The 21719-nt window shown below is 38.1% G+C and overlaps 1 protein-coding gene and 1 long non-coding RNA gene across 27 annotated transcripts in view; one reads left to right on the top strand and one right to left on the bottom strand.

The window, feature by feature from the left end:
* Positions 1–21719, bottom strand: part of PTPRD (protein tyrosine phosphatase receptor type D) — a 1374111-nt gene that overhangs the window by 525888 nt on the left and 826504 nt on the right. The window lies entirely within an intron of this gene.
* Positions 14863–19102, top strand: LOC109247107 (uncharacterized). Its single transcript, XR_002071587.2, has 2 exons — positions 14863–15090; positions 18656–19102. It is a non-coding gene; the product is annotated as an uncharacterized LOC109247107 (long non-coding RNA).

Here is a 21719-nt window from a genome sequence, read left to right on the forward strand (position 1 = left end):
AAAAATGGTCCTGGTATCCTTGACAGGGATCTGTTACTAGCCCTCAACCTGCTTCCCAGATACTGCAAATGTCCCCAAGTGTAGCTGTGGATGCTTTTGCACATATTCAGGAGCAGTTTTCAAAGCAGTGAAGTTAGCAAAAACAAAAACATCACGACTACAACTTTTTCAGTCACTTTTGAAACTTTTCCCTGTCTTTGTCTTATTCATCTTTACTTACACTTTAATTACGGCACTTAACGATTTCTAGTGGGTGTTCATATTTAGGAAACGTTTCCTCTCCACCCTTTGAGAACAGATTGATGTCTGATTAGAAGCCCAAAACTCTCATCATAGTGCTTTAAACACTGTAGGTACTTCATAAATATTTGAGGAAGTAAAGGAAGGGAAGGGTGGAGATAGGGAGAAAGAGGAAATAAATTGGTTGTCAATTGCCCTTTTTATGTGAAATACCACTTTCTTTACAAACTTTATTGCAGTCCGCTAAACACAATGAATTTGTCCTGCCTCTGTTCTCCCATTCTTTCATTTTCTTATTTGGTATCTGCTTATATTTTTATTGCATATATTTGTGACCTATTAAGTCCTGAGCATGTCCACACTCTTTGTATGGCCATCAATAAGCACAGAACCTGGACCCTAAGGAGATCTCAAAAGATATCTGCTAAGTGAATCAATGGATGATAACATGGGGCTATTAACAATCTTTGACTTTGAGAAGCACAAAAGCAAATGAAGTCAAACAGTTGTTTTTCTCTGCCTTCCCCTTGGCAAAGAAACCAGTGGTCGGCCAGACACCTAGAAACAGTCCTGAAAAGGACACTTGGCACCCATCCTTTTTACTTTTTCCCTTCTATCAAAGGGACCTCCTACCTAGTGAGTCTCAGGCTCTAGGAAACATCCTACCTTGTACCAAGTGGAAGTCAGAAGGAACAAGGCACCTGCTTTGCTTTTCCATCTCGGAGCTGTGCTGCCCCAGAACAGGCTGTGTTCTAAGGGTTTGGATGTCATAACTGCTCAGTCTGGTCAGTTCTATACTGGGTGAAGAAGAGATGAGAAACTAGACCAGATCCTGAAAGCTGGAATGTTTTGTCTGCGATTCGATGCTTGTTGTGCCATCCATAACACACTTGCCTTTTGTTAAAGTCATATCTATACTTGTTTTTTCTCATTCTTTCCCTATGCCTCTGCCACAGGCCAAATCCCAGATTGCGAGACTATAAAATCTTTAAGAGAAAGACTGGGTCTTAATCTCTGTGCATACCTTGTACATCTGCAGAATGTCCTGTACAAGGAATACATGATAGAATGCTGTTTAATTGAATTTTCCAAAGTCTAATGTTTTCTTTAAAATTCATGGGAACTCTGTAGGGCACAAGCACATCCCAAGTTTCCCCATTTAATACATTCTATTATATTGTCCTCAGGGCGTATACTTGCACTTATCAGATCAGATTTCCAAATGTTTCGACTGCCAAACCCCTAGAATGGAGGTTCACAACCTTGGCTGTACATTAGAATCATCTGGAAAACTTTTAAAACATATGCCCTGGGACAATGCATATGAGCTGAATTGGATTCTTTGGGAATGAGGTTCTAGCATATTTTTTTGAAAAGCTTCCTAAGTGATTCAAATGTTTAGCCAAGGTGGAGTAACCTTGCTTTACAGCTTTAGGAAGCATGATTTGAAAATCACTAGACTAGATTATTTCTAAAATATTTTCCAGCTTAGGGATTCTTTGTGAAAGCACTTTTATTTTATAAGTGAAAAAAAAAAATGACCTTTTGACTGGATTCCATTTTTAGGTAGTCACTACAAATGAAACACAGCCCAAATTTCATACACGAGGGCCGTGTTTTTAGCGTTTCCTTCTACTTGGCTTTCATGTGTGCCCATTCATCCCATTGGTCACTCATTCGGGCCTCCACTATGTGTGAGGCATGTCAACTCTGCACTATTAAGTGATTTGAAGAATGTAGGCTGCAAGCAGGGCACACATATTAAGGAAAACCCTTTCATCCAAATACAATACAAACATCCCCTAATGATTTTCATCCCCTGCAGTTCCATTCAAAGGGGAAGAAATGCCATCAACTGACTGAAATTCCAGCCACACCACCCCCAATAAATCTGTGATTAAAACAAAGAAAGAAAGGAGCAGAAAGATTGAAACTTGTCTTGGAAAACATTTGGGATTGAGTCTTGATGTTTGTGTGTTATTTTCAGAGTTAAATCAGAAATAACAGAAAACTACCACTTTGAGAGAGAAAGATGTTGCTCACACATTTTTGCTTAAGGAATTCATTTTCTTGAGAGGGAAGTTTTTCTTGGTGAACTCTAATAATAGAAAAACTATCAGCTATGTAAACTACACAACTTAGAGCAGCCTTCTTTTATTTCTCTAAGAGTTGCTAGCACCCCATACCTAATGCAAGGAATGCTCTCCATGCCATGTTATTCAATATGACCACTTGAGCAGCACTTTGCAGTTCACAGAGAATGTTGAAACACCTCTTTTAAGGCTCCTAATAATTCTTTGGATGGTAAACACCCAGTTTACACATGACCCAGACCCGTGAATTGATCTAGGGCTGAATCAGAACCTCTGGGCCAGTTATGGGGAGTCAGATTTTTTGGCAAAGCTTTTTAGGTACTTCTGAAAGCTGCAGTGATAACTCAGTTCAAATTCATTGATTTGCATTGTTCCTAGGAAAATAACCCAGTACAGCTGAGCAGTTTCTGGCACTTCTGAAGAGGCTAGTTCCCTTTTTCTAGGATTTGCCTTTTTTCTTCCATACTTTTCAAAAGGGGAAAAAATCACAGGTGGCACTATTTTACCTAAATCTACAAGCTTTTTGATTCTGCTTTGCACAGCTGGCTCATTCTAACAGTTGCCCTCACTATGAAGGCACTCCTAGCTTCTGGCATTGGTGGCAGGACTTGAATCCTACCTACTCCCCTTCTGGCCGTAACTAAGGTCTTAACAGCCTATGGAGACCGCAGGCCTCCTTCAGCAGGCAGCTGTAATTACATGAAATTTGCTGGACATTGTAGTGCAAACCCAGCAGCCTGCTGGGACATTTCAGTCGGCTTCAGCCTTGTATTTGGGAACCAACTAGTTCTAGCTGTTATACTCAGGAAGAGAATTGCCATGAGCTACTAGTGTTGGTGTGTGTCTTTTGCCATCAGTTTTTTTTTTCTTTAACTTAAAAGTAAAATGTTCTCAGTTAGCCACCCTGCCCCCCACCGTACATTATATTGGATCAGTGTAATATTACCTTGGAAATACCATCTCATATAAAACTCTGGGAAAAAGCCAAATAGACCCCTCAATAAACCTTTAGAGGAAAAGTATGCATTTCAAGAAAGGAGACAATGTTAGTTTTACCTTATAATTACTCCTAATCCACACAGAGACTGGGGAGAAGAGGATTTTGATTTTATGTCTGGAATGAAATACACTTGATTGGAAAGGAAGATGTGAGAGGGAAAAATCCTCAAAAATTAAAGGAAAAGGAAGTGTGTGTCAACCACCCCAATCTTCCCAATTCTCAAACTTTCCAAATTCCTTTGGTTCACCACCCCAACCTTAGTTATACTCCCTTGTTTAACAACCCTCCAGCTATTATGGTTACAGTTTCTGGGAAATTTGTCAAAAGAAGAAAGATTCCAAAGAGTTTGGTTTTTTTCTCTTGGGCAATAGAAAACCATGAGGGTCGTAAGATGCCAGCATGAAAACACACACACACAGACACACACACACACCACAATCTTTCCCTTTCCTTCTGGAATTCAGCAGCCCATGGTGTGCTGGTCCTTTTGGCCTTGAAGAAAACACTATGGGCAGGAGGGGGCAGAGATATACACAGACCATAGACTCCAACTCAGATATACTCCAATATAGATGACTACTGTAGTTTTATCCTCTGTTCTGATAGTGCCCAAAGTGCAAAGGATATTGGGAAAAATGGACACAAGGCAGTTTGCCATATCTTTGGGCATCTGAAAGGGTAGAAGAGCTTTATGCTTTTTATTGTCTGCATGCTAAGAAGAAAAGGCAGCCATCCCATTCAAAACCACTAGGTCCCTGCTCATTTCCTTCTATTTTGTCTTACACTGTTTAAACTCCCAAATAAGTACACATGTTGCTAGGTTCATAATTAAAGTATTGGCAATGTCTGTTCTCTTGCTTTTAATTCCACTTATATGAATGTTCCCATCACTCTTTTTAAAAGCCCTGGGCATATATTCAAAACATACAACCCAAACAAATAAACAGCATAACCTAAGCCAAACCCACCAATAACTGGACACTATCCCTGGTTTGGAAGGCCACCCTGAGAAATTACTTAATTCCAGTATATTCTGTGAATCAAAGTTCATAGAGCTGAAAATGGAAGTTTTCTGTTGGTACCTTATCACCAAAAAAAAGAGAGTGAGATATGAAAATAAGCCACGTAATCAGTTATTGGAGATTCAATGGAGTAAATTTCACTGTGAATGATATCCTTAGAAAACAGGATATTTAGTGAGGAGCAGAGTTCCTATGGGGAATTTTAGGGCAGGGTTAAACTTTGGTAGTATTCTTTGCAAGTGCTGAGAAAGAGTTTATATTTAGAGCTAAGTTCTTGATCTTATCTAATGATTGACTTTTCATGGCCTTTGGAATTAACTTTGATAGCAAAATTCCTGTCTGTCATTTACCCCTAAAGCTGACAGGATCACAGCATTGGAAGCTGCTATAAATGAGGCCATGATAAGAGTGAACACTTTACCAATGGGAAGGACTCCCACGCGCAGGAAAAAGAATAAATTTACTACAAACTCTTTTTTCCCTTGGTGCGGCCAAAAAAGAAATATGTCAACAAAATTCAAATTTTGGTGTGAAATTTCTCCAGTACAGAATTGACAGAACTGCCCAAATGCACTGTTTGGAGTAGTAAAGAAATAAGGATTTTTGGCAGTAATTCAGGCTGGCACCGTGGCCCTGAGGTGCTACTGAGAAGCATCATGTCCTCTGCAAGATGGCAACCTGTGGAAATCAGCAATGGCACAAATCGATCAACAGCCAGGGCCAAAAACTCTTGCTTCCGTTTCCTGACAGAACAAACCACTATAAAGTTGGCTCACAGCCCCAACAAAAACTAAAAGTTTATAACAAGTGGTACCACCTGTGCTTGTGTCTCAGCCTCCCCAAAATAATTTCCTCTCCTGGGTCTTCTAAGTGTGGCAAAGGGTGAGGAATGTGGCGGAGAGTCTGGGAAGAGGAAGAAGGTTCCAACGTGGAGCCTGCAGAGCGAGTGGATTAGCATCATTTGTGCTAGCAGAGAGATCAGTGACTCTTTCTCCTGTCCTCTGGAACAACTGTGTGTGATATGATCTCCCATCCCCTATCAAAAAAGGCTCTGTCTTCAGGAAAACAAAGACTTTTCAGCTCAGTGTTGTTCTCTCACATGATTGAGATTTCTTTTTAACAATGTTATATTATTACAACCTTTGTAAAGCTCCGGATAAGGAGGCTGTGTTAATAACACACAAAAAAAGAAAAGCAGTTTGTTTATAAAAGCTAGTGTTTTGACCATAATTATACTTTCCTCTGTCTTCTTGATGAATCAGGAATTTCTGAGCCAGGTATCTGCACAAAGCATGATAAAACTAGGTTCATCCAGGATGTGACCTACATTTATGTAAATCTTGTGGAAACAAAGTTCTGTTCTCCATCCCTTATTTTTTTTTAATCTGTATTTATTTCTTTTTTATCTTTGATTTTCATGAAAACCGTCCAGGGACAGTCCACATTTTTCAGAAATAACAAATTTTTCAGTACAGGAGGCAGCATTTGCCAGTATAGCAACAAGAAACCAGCCAAGTTGCTTTGGAGGAGTTAAGCAAGTACATTTCAATAAGGACCCAAACAAACCTTGGCAACCAATCAGAAAAACAAGTCATCAATGCATTAAGGAAGCCCTCAAATATGAGTGCTGTCGGTGGAAAACAGAGTTACTCACCAACTGAAAATGTTTACTTGAAGTGAGAATTATTTTATGGAAAACCACTGTGAGTTTTGGAATACTTACAATCTGTTCAGATTGGTCACTGTGTACAATGTTCCTGCTGCAATATGCCCTGAGACTTCTAATCTGTCTGCCTAATGGAGCAGGTGGCGAGATTCTCTACTGAGCTGTTGGCTCCTGGAGGGCAGGAACCATGTCTTATTCATCTTGTATCTTGCACAGTACCCAACTCTTCAAAGGCAGTCGATAAATATTGAATGAATGAATCTTTATATACATGACCACACTCCCTGATCCCTAGCATAAAATATCAACACGCCATCTTCTCAATCCTATTGCCCTGCTTTACTTTTCCTTTGAGCAATTAATGCCAGCTGTCATGCTATGTGGTTGCTTTTATTATTTATTATTTCTTTTTTCCCCACCAGAATCTAAGTTCCCAGGGGGTAAATTGAACAGGTTTGATTAATTGGATAGCCCTAGTTCCTAAGGGGGTACCTAGTTATATAACAGGCAATTATAAATATGTGTTGACTTTTGAATGAATGAATGATGAATGATGAAAGAATGAATGACATTCTATTGTCTATTCTATTCTATTGTCTAATGTCCCTCTATTTTTCTTTCCTCTTCAGTTTCATCTATCTCATCTTTTTAAAAGTTTATTTATTTTGAGAGAGACAAGGAGACAGAGAGGCAGAGAATGAACAGAGGAGGGGCAGAGAGAGGGGTACAGAGGATCTGAAGTGGGTTCTGTGCTGACAGCGGACAGCTTGATGCAGGAGTTAAACCCATGAACTGTGAGACCTGTCTTGAGCCAAAGTCAGATGTTTAACTGACTGAGCCACCCAGGCACTTTCATCTATCTCATCTTAATAAGGCCAGAAAATTATACTATGAACATAAATATCTGTAAATAGTAACAAAACAGGGTTTCTTCATTACATAATGGCTTGTTCTGAATAATGGAAGGATAAGGAGACCAGGTCTTGCTGATCTCTGGCATAAGTGTCTACAAACCTGCCGATAAGTATGAGTGACAAGAAATGAGGATAAGAGGAAGGGGAGAAACAAAATATTCTCCTGTAGCAATCAGTGGTGGGTGGGCTCCCTATGAGCTGACCGGCTACCTCATGTAAATAGTAAAACACATTTGTGAACCATCTCCCAGATTCTAGTAATAAAAATATATGACTAGTTTCTTCATCATACTGGCTTTCATGTGCTTCCAGTCTTTGAGGAATAAAACTACATCTTCTCTAGATTTTCAGTTCCTTTAGAACATCACTTATAGCTTAGGGCAACATTTTAATAATACAATATAATATTTGTTTCCTTTGGACATTTCTGCATTGTCCTCATGTGTAAATGAATAACAATACCAACCCATTAATAAAATTCCCATTTTACCTCCCAGTTGAATGGTGGATAAAATCCCCGAGTGGGTGGCTCAGTGCCTTGCCTGTGACTTACATGTGGTTGGTCATCCTTCCAAATATAAGACTTTCAACAGCAAACTCCAGATATTATTTATTTCTTTTCAAATCAATGTGGAATAGGAATTTCTTTTTTTCCTTGTAGATGTCTACAATATGTGATGTCAGTTGAACATACTTATTTTTGCAATTTCCCAATTTGGGTATCACCAAATGAAACTAGAATAAATAGGAAAGTGGCCTAGCTGCAGAGTCTAAGTCTGGAAAAAACAATGAGTAGGAAATGTCTGTCATCGGCCTTCTCATTCTTGCCCCTTTTCTCCACTCTAGGTCTCCTCTGAGCATCTCATTCTCTCCACCTTGATCCCAATGCCTTACGTACTCTGGATTGTCCAACCACTCAGCTGTCTTGCTCACTTAATAAATCTTGTCTCTTCCCTAATTTATTATAGTGGAAATTGCATGGGAGATGAGCAAATATAATCCCTAACTTTGTTAATAGCTGTGTGTAATGGGGTGAGCTGTAAAATTCCCCAGAGTCCTCATTTCTTTATCTGTAAAAACAGAGATAATAATATTTATTTCACAGAGCTATTGCACAGACTATATAAAATCATGCACTTGAAACTTCCACTCAGAGCCTATCTCCTGGAAAATGTTAGGATACAATGTCTAGATATTTGTTCTGATCTAAGTTGGTAATTCTAATGAAACTTTCAAAACAGAAAAATGGAGGACATTCTTCTAATGGATGGTGAGGGGATTCCTTCAGATGGAGCAAGGGTGGTATGGGGAGGAAGTGGAAGATTTAGGGCCATGATGACAGTTGGTCAGTCCCCAAGCTATACAACCATACATGGACACACAGAAAGTAGACACTTTTATGAAATGAAAAAAAAAATGAAGGTGAGGAAAAAAAAAAAAAACTAAAGGTTTTTGGGATGAATATTTCAAGCATAAGGTGAACATCTCGAAGTATATTTTCTGAAGTGTGTAGCAAAGACAGGGAGTTGGTAGTTGTAAAATCAACAAATCTAGTTGTATGGATGCTAATGTATATTATTGTGTTTACTAATAAGTATTATCTCACTCCCTTAATGATATTTAACATCTGTAATGTATTGTGTTTTTACTGTGATCAGAAGAATAAGCTCAAGACTCAGAGTGGGCTGAACTCCTGGCTCAGCCATAAACAGATGACATTTTACATGTGCCTTAAGCTCTCTGAGCCTCACTGTCCTCATGAAAGGAGGACAAACATACACACTTTTTACAGGTGGTGTGAGACACATAGAGCATAGATTCTTGATGATGCTGATCCAGGGAATTAGCCAATCCTAAAGTCCTATCTCTGGATTTTTTTTGAGACAAGTATCCTCATGGTTTCAGTAACATTTTTGGTGGATTTCCTCTTGCTTGGAGCTCAAAGCATCTTAACTGGTACATCTCTTTTTTTCAATTCTTCAGTATGTGACCATATGCATAAGAGAACCAAACGCTGAACTGGCCTGATCTTGTGGCTTCCACCACATATGCTCTAATGTTCTTTACCTAACCCAAGAGAGCCTATGTGAATGTGAGTATGAGTGTGTGTGTGTGTGTGTGTGTGTCTGTGTGTGTGTGTGTGTATATGAGTTGCTATTTAAACAATTCACAAGACATAGCTGAAAAAATTCTGAGATTGGTTTTATTAACAATACACTTGAGGTATATATTGGGGAATAGTCATCAAACCAAATTAGGTGATTAAAAACTCATACTTTAAACATCAGTTTATCTTTCCCTTTAACCTCTGGAGATAGACCAAGAACCTGCTTTTCTGTGGGAAAAAATGTTATGAGTCCTGAAAACTCCTTATGCCTCTAAACCTCCTTTGTAATGTTCATGCACTCTAATATTACAGGATAATCATTTTACTGCAATATCCTCAGAAGAATTTGGAGGTTTGTCATTTCCTGGTTAAAGGTTTCATTATTTGCTTCTGGCAGAAACCTAGTCAGGAAGAATTCACTGGTTTATAATTCTAAGTTAATACACTCTAATCATTTAGAAATTTACTTGCAAAAATAACTCAGCATATTTGTTGTTCTTTAAGGACTGTAGTAAAACTTCCCTGAGTAACTTGGTACACTTTGCAAATAAGGACTAGTTTTAAATACTTGAATGAAAGATGCAAGTATGTTTACACACATCTTTAAAAGCTACAAAGTTCAAGATCTCTGCTCATAGATGACCAGAGTCAATTATGTTCTAAATCTGTCCTTATTTTAAATGTTTCCTTCTTGTCTTTTTCTTTTACTACTCTGTTTCCCATTTTAAATAATTTGTATTAGTCAAAGTAGAAGACAGATAATCTGGACCTTCTTCCAAGAAGTCAAACAGAAAGAATCCAGGGTAACTTCTATGTCGAATTAAAGGTTCATTAGAACATTGCATAATCTACCTGAGGAGGTAAACATCGCATTTTTAGATGTTTTGAAAATTTTATGAGACATTGACATGTGGGGATTTTTATAGTGGCAGTTTATTTCTCTTGTTGTAAAGGATTTCAGAGCAAAAATAAATTAGCTTTTTAAATTAATATCTAGATAGATTAACATATTTTAATGAGCAAGCTATCTTTTATTATTTTGGTATTTTTTATGACTTTTTTCTGACAATAGGTCAAATTATAAAAATTTGCATTTGCATCTACTTATAAAATGATAGAAGTTTATCAGGAACAAAAACGCAAAGGAGTTTTCAGATCTCCATTAAACTTGACATTTTTTTCTAGTAACATTTGCCTAGAATGATAACCCGCAGTGACATTTTATACTCACAGAGGAGACAGGCCAACAGATGAAGTTTCCAGGGGTCATTCTTTTGTCCTTTGCCCTTTAACATTTAAACACTGCAAACAAGTGTTTCTAACTCCTCTCAGATAATCCCATTCTCACTTTCTTAAATATGAAGCCTATGAAGGATGCTGGTTGGAAATAAAGGTGTCTATGGACAGAACCCCATGAAATATTGCCCATGGTCCACCTTGAAGTACCCTAGACAGAGGGTTAAATTCCTCCTTGACTATTGATACTATTCATCTTGTTGTTGTTGTTTCACTTTTAATGTTTATTTATTTATTTTTGAGAGGGAGAGAGTGTGAGCAGGGGAGGGGCAAAGAGAGAGTGTGAGAGAGGATCCCAAGCAGGCACAGCGAGCGAGGTGGGGCTCCAATTCAGGGGCTGTGAGATCGTGACCTGAACCAAAATCAGTGGTCAGACCCTTCACCGACTGAGCCACCCAGCCACCCCTGATACTCTTCATCTTAAAGGAAGTTGACAGTTTATATGATTAGCTTTGGAGATTGACCAGATAGTCTGGAATTTAGTGCTTTGTGGTCACTTAAAGTGGTATATACTAATCATACTTGAGGAGAATAGTTAGCTTATATTGTAAGGTATTACTTGTTTTCAGGAAATCATCTGAAGGAGGTTTATGAAACATTGTGTCTCAGGGTCCCTAATAGCTGGATAACTTTATGAGATGGGACAGCAGTGGAATTTTTCCACTCTATGTCTTTATGTGTAGTTCTTCATTTCAGGCACAGACAATACGTGGAAGGAAATAAAATGACCACTGTACCCAAAGATGGAAGAAGAACACTAAAGAAGTGTTGTAAATGTTTAAGAAGAAAAGAGAAATTATCTGATTTACTACTAATGTAATTCTCTGCACCTTATAATCCCTTGTAGGGTTCACAATGCAAGAAAGAATGGCCATAGCTGTGCCCTTGGTGACTCTAGGTAGATGCCTATCCTACATCTCCTCCAGGCCACTGTTGGTTGTACTTCTGTGTTTACTATGCTCCTCTGGTAAGTAACATAAACATGTCTGGTTTTGATGCAGAGTAATTTCCTTTACCCTAGGCAAGGATGGAATCAGAGGCCTAAGGTACCTACATTCAGAACTTCCTTAAAACAATGCATCTTTCTGTATTCCAGAAAGAGGCCTGTATCTCCAAGTGTCTACAGGAATTGCTATCCCTTCCTGGACTCATTATGGGTTCAGATAAATAAGATCTGTTATCCTCAAGATGGGTGAGTGGTAGGGAGGGAGAATGCCCTTCAAAGTTGTCTTGGATGTTCCTGTTTTATTTTTACAATAAATAAAAGTGCTGGGTGTGGCTGGTCCATGAATAGTGAACAAACAATGTGATCAGGTCTAGTAGGCTTGGCTCTGCATTCATTCCTTTGCTCACTCATACCTCCTTTTCATTCATTTACTAAAATATCTACTGAGAGCCCACTATGTGCCTGGCACTTTGCAAAACACTAAGAGTACATGGATGAGTGAAAACAGACATAATTGGGTCACTGGTCTATTATCATGGAGCTCACTGGTCAGTAACAGTCAGTCCTGATTATTATTTTAGTTTTGGATGTCCCTTTATAATTAATGTCCACCTTCCTATCCAAATTGTGAGTTATAGACTTGTTAAAATAGTCTAAACTTTTTTTTTAGGGGAGAGAATATTATTTAATTTCAGTAATTTAGAATAGGATCATGCATCTTGGAGTTGATGCTAACTTCTAATTTGTCATGACAACCTCCCAGCATTAAAGTTTATTAGACTTTGCTTCAACTTTACTCAAAGAGACAGAGATGGAGAGAGGCGGGACCAAATCCAGAAGCCAAAGCTCTGGTCATTCATTTTCTGAGACTGCTCCAAATACCCCTGATGTGCTTCCAGGTATTATAAAGTGTGTAATGAGAGAGGAGTGATCCTTCCAAATCACATAAGATGAGAAACCTATTGACAGAGAGTGAACCTTTTTGGTCTTACTGCTTAAGTAAGAATTTTCAAAGCAAACATTTCAACCCTCTACTTGTAACACTGTTTACAGAGAAAATACACCCTGTGTTTACTGTGGGGCCTGGAATGTAGCCTGAAAAATAAATGCAGGGGGATTCCTGGGTGAAAGGAGGTCAAACTGTAGGAAAACTAAGACAGTCATTTTTCTGTCTTAACCCTGAGCAGCACATTGTCTTCTGCCAGTAATCGACCTGGTTGTATCTGGTATAAACTGGGATGGTAGCCACATTGATAATGGCTGAATAAACAGCATATTAATGGCAACTGTTTTGAAAGATAAGGAGGGATTTCAGATCCTCAAGTCGCTTTTTCTGAGGGATGCTTCAATTCAAAGCCTGGCTCATCCCCATTCAGTTTTATCTGTGGAAATCGCCAGTCACCTGCTTCTGCCTTTTCCCTTCAATAAAGATGATGATGTGGCACAGCACACAATCATCTCCTACTCACTGCTGTTAATATTATTATTTTTATTGAGCAAAATTCTAACTTCTCAGAGTTAACTGTTACTGTTTAATCTAAGGGCACATACTAGGAGTAATGTTATTACTACAAAGACAGAAACAAGCAAATGATCCAGGTACCTGCGCTTTTCTCTCTTCATTCACTCATGCCTACTGTCTCTCATCCTATGGCATCAACAAGAAGTGATTATTCATGAATATAACAACAAATTTATTCAACCTCCCCTCAAAAGATAATTAAAATATTTTAATACACTTTGTTTCTTTAGCTTAAAATAATATTTCTAAGGTCATTTCTGATACGCAGCAAGGATTGGCAATACACTGTGGTCCCTCATTTAAAAATCAGGTTGAGGGGCGCTTGGGTGGCTCAGTCGGTTAAGCGGCCGACTTCGGTTCAGGTCATGATCTCGCGGTTCGTGAGTTCGAGCCCCGCATCGGGCTCTGTGCTGACAGCTCAGAGCCTGGAGCCTGCTTCAGATTCTGTGTCTCCCTCTCTCTGACCTTCCCCCGTTCATGCTCTGTCTCTCTCTGTCTCAAAAATAAATAAACGTTAAAAAAAAAAATTAAAAAAAAAGTGTAGTATTGGCATACAAACAGATATACAGACAAATGGAATATAATAAAGAGTCCAAACTACACTTAAAAAAAAAAATCAGGTTGTAATTGTTTATCCTTTCTCTCGTTACTCATTCCTTTCAATCATATTTATTAAGCACTTACTACATGTCAGGCATTTGAGGTAGAGTGGAAAAGAAATATATTCCTTGTCCTCATGGAGCTAAGAGTCTAGCGAGAGAGACTGTTCTGTAAACAGTTGTATATTAATCAAATCTTTATACATTCATATTAAAGTTCAATAGGGTAATGTGGTCTTAAAACAAAGTTCTCCTTAATACTTTTGTAAGGCAAAGCAAATGGCTTTTGATGTATCTATTTGGCTAGGCCAGATATATCAGGCTTTATTAAAGCTGGGCACAATTTTCCTCTTGAACATGAGAATGCTTTCTTTCTACAATGTCTCTGCAAAGGATCACAATGATGTAGATAATATAGTTTGCTCAGTAGAGGACAATGATGAAGCCATGGTATGCATCACTGTGTATTGGTATAATTACAGTAGTATAAATTTAAATAAAGAACAGACACATGGACAACTAAATAAGCACAATTCAATGTATGTGCTCTGCTAAAAATGTGAGACCATAGCATAGTGAAAGGAATAAGGGGTGGAGCCATTGGAGACAGAATTTAAAACAAACAAACAAACAAACAAACAAAAAAACCTTCCAGGTCCAGGTTCTTAAGGATTAATAGAATTAACCAAAGAAAGGAAGAAATGGTGGAGAAAAAGAATAAATTAACAGATAATTAATGACACCTAGCCATTATCCTCTCTGTGGTTATTTGGTCATCCTCTCATGGAAAGAAAGCCTCAGTTCCCTTCCCAGACATTCTCCTGGACTCTTATTGGGTTCTTTCCTGTCATTTGACTCAAAAGAACACGGGAAAGAGGAGGGAGGCACCACTCAACTTTCTCACCATAAACGAAGTTCTGTCCCACTGTATGGGATTGGGCTTACTATCGTTTAAAAGGCTGGTAGAAAAATAAGGGAAAAGAGAATAGCCTCAATATCCTGAGGATATCTCAAAGGTCAGACCAGAGTACAAATAAAAGTGGTCTGGAAAAAAAGTATCCTAAGGCAAGGACCAACAGGTTCTTCTGCTTTCCTTCTTTTCTTTATGATATTGGGAAGAAGTATTGTTAACACATTGACTAAAAACAGAAACCTGGTCCCTTTATTTTATTTTGCCTTGAGATTTATTTTTAGAGTATCTCATCTTAAACTTGTAGTTCTGGAAAGGATCTTTTAAAAAGTCTAATCCAACCCCCTTGTGTTATGAATTAAAAAATTACCGACCAGAGTGGTGAGATAATTTGTTCAAGAGCACAATTACTTAGGGGACAAAGTTGAGACCTGAAACCAGATCTTCTGGTGCCCCCCAAAGTAGAGAGTAATTTAGAATTATTCAGACCTGGTTTGCATCTGTGCTCTGATTTATATTTGTATCTGTTTCCTCTGTATAAGGGACACTATAATAATTTACAGGGAACTTATGAGAAATAGATGAGAAAAATATATGAAGAGCACCTAGCAGAATATCAGATTCATTGTGAGTGCTCACCTTTACAGCCTCTTTCTCCTTTTTTACCCAACAAAAACCATGCTGCAGAAACTGTGAAGATCTGTGATTAAGGTATTTTAGAACACGACTTTAGAAGCCAATCTGAAATCATGGACATTACTAATGGAAGATAAATGTAAGAATTTATATATGCACATTCGTGTATACTTGCACACACACATGGTTTCCTCCCACAGTGAATAATGTGTGAAATTTGAAATATTTGAAATTCCTGGTAATGCCTTAATAATACCAATTATTTTCATCATGAATATTTGAAATATTTGAAATTCCTGGTAATGCCTTAATAATACCAATTATGTTCATCATGAATACCACTAATTGAGCACCTACTATGTGGCAGGTATTGTGCCACTTCAATTACAAACATTAATGCTAATTCTGGCAGCAATCTAACAGATCACTTCACAGATGATGAAACCAAGGGCAGAGTCATTGAGTCCCACAACTAGCATCAGGATGATATGAAAGTTATAGAAAATTTTCAACTCTCAGATTTGTTTCATGCAGAATAATTAGAGGTGATTTCTTAAAATCCTGTCCAGCACAGATGCCTACACACTTAAACTAGCAGCTGCTCTCCTTGTATATTCAATGGGCAGTGTTGCTAGGCTTGATAGGTCAGGACCATAAACTTGGGTAATTTAAAGACGGAACAAAGGGCATAGATGACGATTTCTTCCAAGCACACACCTGCTGAGAGCTATGAGTAACTATCCCTAAGGTCAGACTTAATTGGATTTAGATCCAAATGAACTCTGACATGTTGATTATTCACTGCTTGAAAGCAGAAGGAAGAAAAATGCTAAGGTGAGAGGTCAGGAGTATAAGCTTTCCTTTTTCTCTCCTGTGGTTCTGAAAAGTCCCCACTGAGGACTTTCTTTTTATTCAGGTTTTATATTTTCACTTTTAAAGTCACTTGGGGAACCTAAATGTTCTGGTACTCTATACATCCCAAACACATATCTTTCCTCACATACTCAGGTTCTATAGCTTCTAGAATCAGTCCTGTGATGGCTATTAGGAGCCTACCAAGGACATCAAAAAGTAGTTGGGGATACATATTCGAGAATTCTCACAATTAATCTCCTCCACAGAATTTTAATAAAGGAAGGTAAGCAATCTTAGAGGTGATAGGAATATTAGGGTGAATAAGAGTGAATTGTCTGCTCTATCCCAAGTTTTGTATATCTTACCTCAGTTAATTTTCATAATTATTATTCTCGTTTCATCACAAGTACAATTCTTATCCTCATTTTATCAAAGAAGCAATTGAGGCTTAAAGATGTAATGCCATGCAACAGTAAATGGCAGAGTTATTATTCAAAATTCAGCTCTGTCTGATTCTGGCAGCCAGAGCTCTGGGAGGATGGCTGTTCTGATATGGTCATAGAAAGGCTAGATACTGGGTTAAACCCATCAAAAAAAAGCTTCCTGGAGGAGATGGGTCCTGAGTTGGAAGACAGAGAAAAAAGAACAAGTGGCTTGATGGCTACAATATGGGTAGAATAAACTGGAGTGAAAAGAGGAATGTGAAGGATTCAAAAGAATATTCTCTGAGTTTGGAGCTGGACCCAGTGATGAGGCTAGAAACAGCCAATGGTTGTTTCAACACAGCAGGAGAGCAACTGGATACTTGAGAACCAGAGAACAATCTGGGAGCCAGAGAGTGGGAGCAGACTACACTAGTCAGTTGTTAAAGATCAATAGGTATATGGAAGATTCTGGAAAGGAAATACACCTCTTTGATTTCTGAAAGATAATAACAATGTTTCCACAGTAGATGAGATCCATGACAGAAAAGATGAGTTTGTAGAGAAGAGAATGGCCACAACTGGGTTGCCATAGCTCAACCTGTGTTTGTCATGCATCATTCCTTCATTTAGCAAGTACCTACTGAGTACCTACTGTGTGTCAGGCTCGCTGTGGTCACAGGAATTTCCACAATGTATACCTGAACTACAGCAGCGTATCAGGTCTGCCCAGAGGAAAAACAAAGTTATCTCTTGCATTCCAGTGACAGTGACATAAAATTGATGACCATTAAATCAATGAGGAAAAATTCACCATAGAAATTTAAGTGCTTTTGAGAATGAGATGGGGTTAAAATGACTATCCTAGTACAAGTGAAGTGTTGATAGTGTTGAATAAAATGGAAACAGGAGAGGCTACACTTTAAGAGGAAACAGAATAGGAAATGTGGATGAGATTTATAATGATAATAATAGTTCCTATTTGGGGACCCTGTACTTTGGCTGTACTAGATGCTTTACTTATTCACCAGTCTGCACTACAGCTCTGTAAGTTATTACCGTCATTTTATTGGTGAGCTGTAGGATCACCAGCCATCCTGAGGGGTTTCCCTGGCAGAGGACTTTTAGTGCTAAAGCTAGGGGAGACCCAGACAAACTGGGATGGTTGGTTACCTGAGAAGAAACTGAGGGTCACAAAGTCGAAAGTCAAAGACAGAATGTGAACTCATGCCCAAAACTTCCAGATGTCTTTCTACTATAGCACATTGCCTCAATATTTAAAAATCCCAAAATTACAAATATTAGACCACATATTCTCTTTTTTGTTTTCTTTTTCTTGTTTGTTGTTGTTGTTTTTGTTATTTTGAGAAAGAGAGAGCATAAGCAGAAAAGGGGCAGAGGGAGAGGGAGAGAGAGAATCTCAACCAGGCTCCACACCCAGTGTGAAGCCCAGGGTGGGGCTCCAGGCTTGATCCCAGGATCATGAGATCATGACCTGAGCTGAAATCAAGAGTCAGTTGTTCAACCAACTGAGCCACCCAGGCACCTCTCAGATCACATATTTTCTATACACACAAGCATGACAAAGTTTTTATTTCTTGAATCAATAACTTCCATGCCATCTCTTCTGTTAAATTGTTCATTGCTTCTGTCTCAACCACTAATCCCTTTGTATGGTCTAGCATATCTTTGACTAACAGCTTCTTTCAACAGAGGAGAAACGTGTTTATATATAGTAAACCTTTTCGTTTTTCAGATTTAGTTAGAACCTCAACGCTAAGTGGTACAAAAGAACTCCAAAACAGGTTGTGTTGCAGCAACTGGGTGGCTCAGTCAGTTAAGCATCTGACTCTTGATTTCGGCTCAGGTCATGATCTCATGGTTTGTGGAACTGAGCCCCACATCGGGCTCTGCTCTGACAGTGTGGGATCTGCTTGGGGTTCTCTCTCTCTCTCTCTCTCTCTCTCTCTCTGTCTCTCTTTCTTTCAAAGTAAATACACTTTAAAAAAAAAAAGGTTGTGTCTTCAAGAGACTAACATCTGGAAGAAAATAAAGTGAAAAATGAAAGTCCAGCTGTTTCATCCATAAGACAAACACGATGCTATTTGGGGACATCTGGAGAGCTGACTGAAGTTTTTTGATTTTCTTACAGATGTTCAGGGTCATCTAGACACTGCTATAACTGCACATGGAAAGATATGCATAATGGTATTTCACTGTGTAACTGCCATAGAGAACCCTTTTGTAATGTTAATGTCTGTGGTCAGAATGAAGACTCACCCTATTGGCCTATACTGTTATATCAATTATATTTTATAGCATGTGGTTATTATGTTGCAGGACATGTATTTTGACCCAGATAGCCAAGCCATGATGTAGACATTATGGATTTTGAAATTAGTTACTTTATAGCCCTTTTCTGTTTAGGTTCTAATTGGTTATATGCAAGCAGGAAAAATGGAGGACATTTACTGGATTGCCTGGACTTTCTCAAATAACTAAACAAACTTATTGAAGGCTTGTTTAGAAGTGATTCAAATAATTCAAACTTTGAAATGATGTCACGTTCTAAAGACGGTCCCAGGGTTCAGTATGCCCTGCAATCAGCACACCCCCATCTGACTGCTGTGGGAGCAGCTGCATTATCTGCATTTGGCCAAGTAAGCAAACTCTGCACCGTGTCACAGTGTTTGTTGTTTGCTAATGGGCTAGTGGTTAAAAACCGCTTAAAAACTCTAATTACACATTTTCAGATAATGCAGAGGTGGCATATGGTTGGCTTCATTACTTGAAGATATACACATACAGACTTTACTTGTATACTTTGGTGCATAGTAGCTATTCAATAAGTGCTTTATAAATGCCTGAAAATGATATCAAGCCTTAACTAATTCATTACCATGCACTGAATACAGAGTTAAACATATGAAGTATATAATATTACTTAATTCACAAAAGAGTCCTCTGGGGGGGCTTTATTATCCCCATTTCAAATATATGTTAACTGGGGTGCAGGAATGTGCAAGCAAGTGACTCACCCCAGGTTGTATCAGTCTAGCATGTGGCAGAAGTGGCTTTTGAACCCAGATTGTCTAGCCCCTTAACCATTATGCTCTGCTGCCTCTTTTTGAAGTGAGTATCTGATGGCAGAGACCTAGATTTGCTAAGAATCCCAAGACTGGTTTAAGACCACTGTCAAGCACAGACATGCACAGATCATTTCATGCCTATTTCATTAAAAACCATTTTGTTGGGGAGGTCCTAGCTCCTGCACATAGATGGGAAAAGTACACATTTGGTACATAAACCCCACTTACACACATTCAAAATGATTCAGTCAGTGGGTTCGCAAAGGTTGTTTTAAGCCAAATGACACCTGTAAAGGAAAGTTATGTTGCTGCTCTTTCCTTTTAAATCTGAACTTCTTACTTACTGACCTGGTCTGTTGCAAACATCGATGTGTCATAAAAAATATGTTACCTTATAAATCACATCTCTCCTGTAGGAGATTACAACATTTTTTATGGCCCATCTGAACCTCTTGAAGCTTTGTTTCTTCAGAACCTATTCCAGTTACAAAGAGATGAGGTTTTTACTTCAAAGGAAGCAGCTATGAAACCTACACTTGTAGAACACAAAACTACCTCCTTAAGGTTTTTTGATGATTGTTACATCATTCACTTTTTGCAATTGCCATTTAAAAATTCACAATACACATAATAAGGTATCCACTTTTTATGACTATCCCACTGCTAATTTCAACTATGTATGCAAACAAGTTGGAAAAATAGTGTGTCAGCTCTTTGCTCTTAAGTCTCATCTTTACTCAGTGAAGCTTACTGGAAGAGTCATCCCAATTCCTAGAAAACCACAGGTTTTGGTGTATTAAGCAGGTAGCACATTAAGAAATTTTATTGTACATACCCACAGAGTCAGGGATTTTAAGCCAAATGGTTGCATTTTTTTTTTCAGAGTGAAAATTTAAAAGGAAAGATAATTATGCTACTCAGTATTTAATAGAATCATCGAGTGACATTATTTAGGTTGTTTTTGCTTTCTTTGAAGAGCATGCTCATCAAATACTACGTAAAAGTCTATGTGTACCCACCAACATAATAACACCCTTCATTTATGTGGCCATTTGTTGTTTCCAAAGTGCTTTTACATTTATTACATAATTGGGTGATATCATTTGAACATTTGAAATTATACCCCAGATACAGTCCAATAACTGCATTCTGAACACTAAATTCAAGGTAGATATGCTTTTCTGGCACTGCCTTGACTAAAAAAGGTAACATAAAATAATACTGCTCTAGTCCCAAAGGGATTTCAGACAAGGAAGCAAAAAGATAAAAACAAAACAAAGCAAAAAAACAAACAAACAAAAAAAAAAAAAAACAAAAAAAACCCAACAGTATTACAGTATCTTACTCACTGTTAAACCACAGTGAAATTTACAAGAGGGGTTTTGTTAAAGGATTTTTCCCAAATGGTCCAGAATACAACTTAACAGGTCTTGTAAGATTAAGTGCTTTACCTTCACCTTGATTTTTTTTTTTTAATGGCTGCTTCTAACTGTGGTGCCTCACCTTAGATGTAAAATATCACCTAAGAGGGATGAGCTAATGGTGTGCCTGGAGGAACTTTTACTGGAAACCTTGATGAGTGAGAAGCACAATCAGGAATATCACAGTGGATGCAGAGCAGCACGGCGGAATGAAGAGACAGAGACTTTGAAGTCAAAATGCCTTGGCTTAAAATCCAGGCTATTCCATTTACTACTTCAAAGGCATTGGACAGCTCATGTAAACTATCTGAGCCTTAGTTTTCTTACCTTTGCAACGAAGATGGTAATATCCTTTATTTTTCATAGGGTTATTGTGAATATCAACTTTAATATTGACTGTAAATATTTAGCTGGTGCCCAAGATATTAAATAATAAGTAGACTCATTGCTTCCTTATTATTAGGCCTGTTTCCTTACTACTACAATGTTATAGGCAGACATCCAAGAGGGCGTAGAATAAGAAAATTTAAGTGAATAAAGAGGAGGACAGAGCTTTAGTGAAGATGGTTTCCTGGATTGTGGCTTGGGTATCTAGATTGTGATATTCAATAAAATTAGAAAGAGGGAAAGAGAGAATGAGAAAACTTGTGGGGGAGAAAGAAGGTAAGATTATATGGCACAGCACATTTATCCTGCTCACTCCTGAGTCCCCAGATCCTAACAAGGTCCTTGGAACAGAGTAGGTAATAATGATAAGAAAATCACATAGCAAATAACAAATACTTAGCAGCAACTGACATAATTAGGTAACCCAGACTAACTCAATGACCATATTTGAATTGGATACATGATCAAAAAAATATATACCTTAGAGAATATTCTTACCAGAAATGTATAAATATATAACATGGCATATATGCCCTTTTTCAGGGGCCAAACAAAAACTTTCATAGCATTTCAAATAAAATGGATTAAGAATGA

The sequence above is a fragment of the Panthera pardus genome, unplaced genomic scaffold, assembly GCF_024362965.1.
Source record: "Panthera pardus isolate Hobbes unplaced genomic scaffold, ASM2436296v1 HiC_scaffold_20, whole genome shotgun sequence".
Classification (NCBI taxonomy): domain Eukaryota; kingdom Metazoa; phylum Chordata; class Mammalia; order Carnivora; family Felidae; genus Panthera; species Panthera pardus.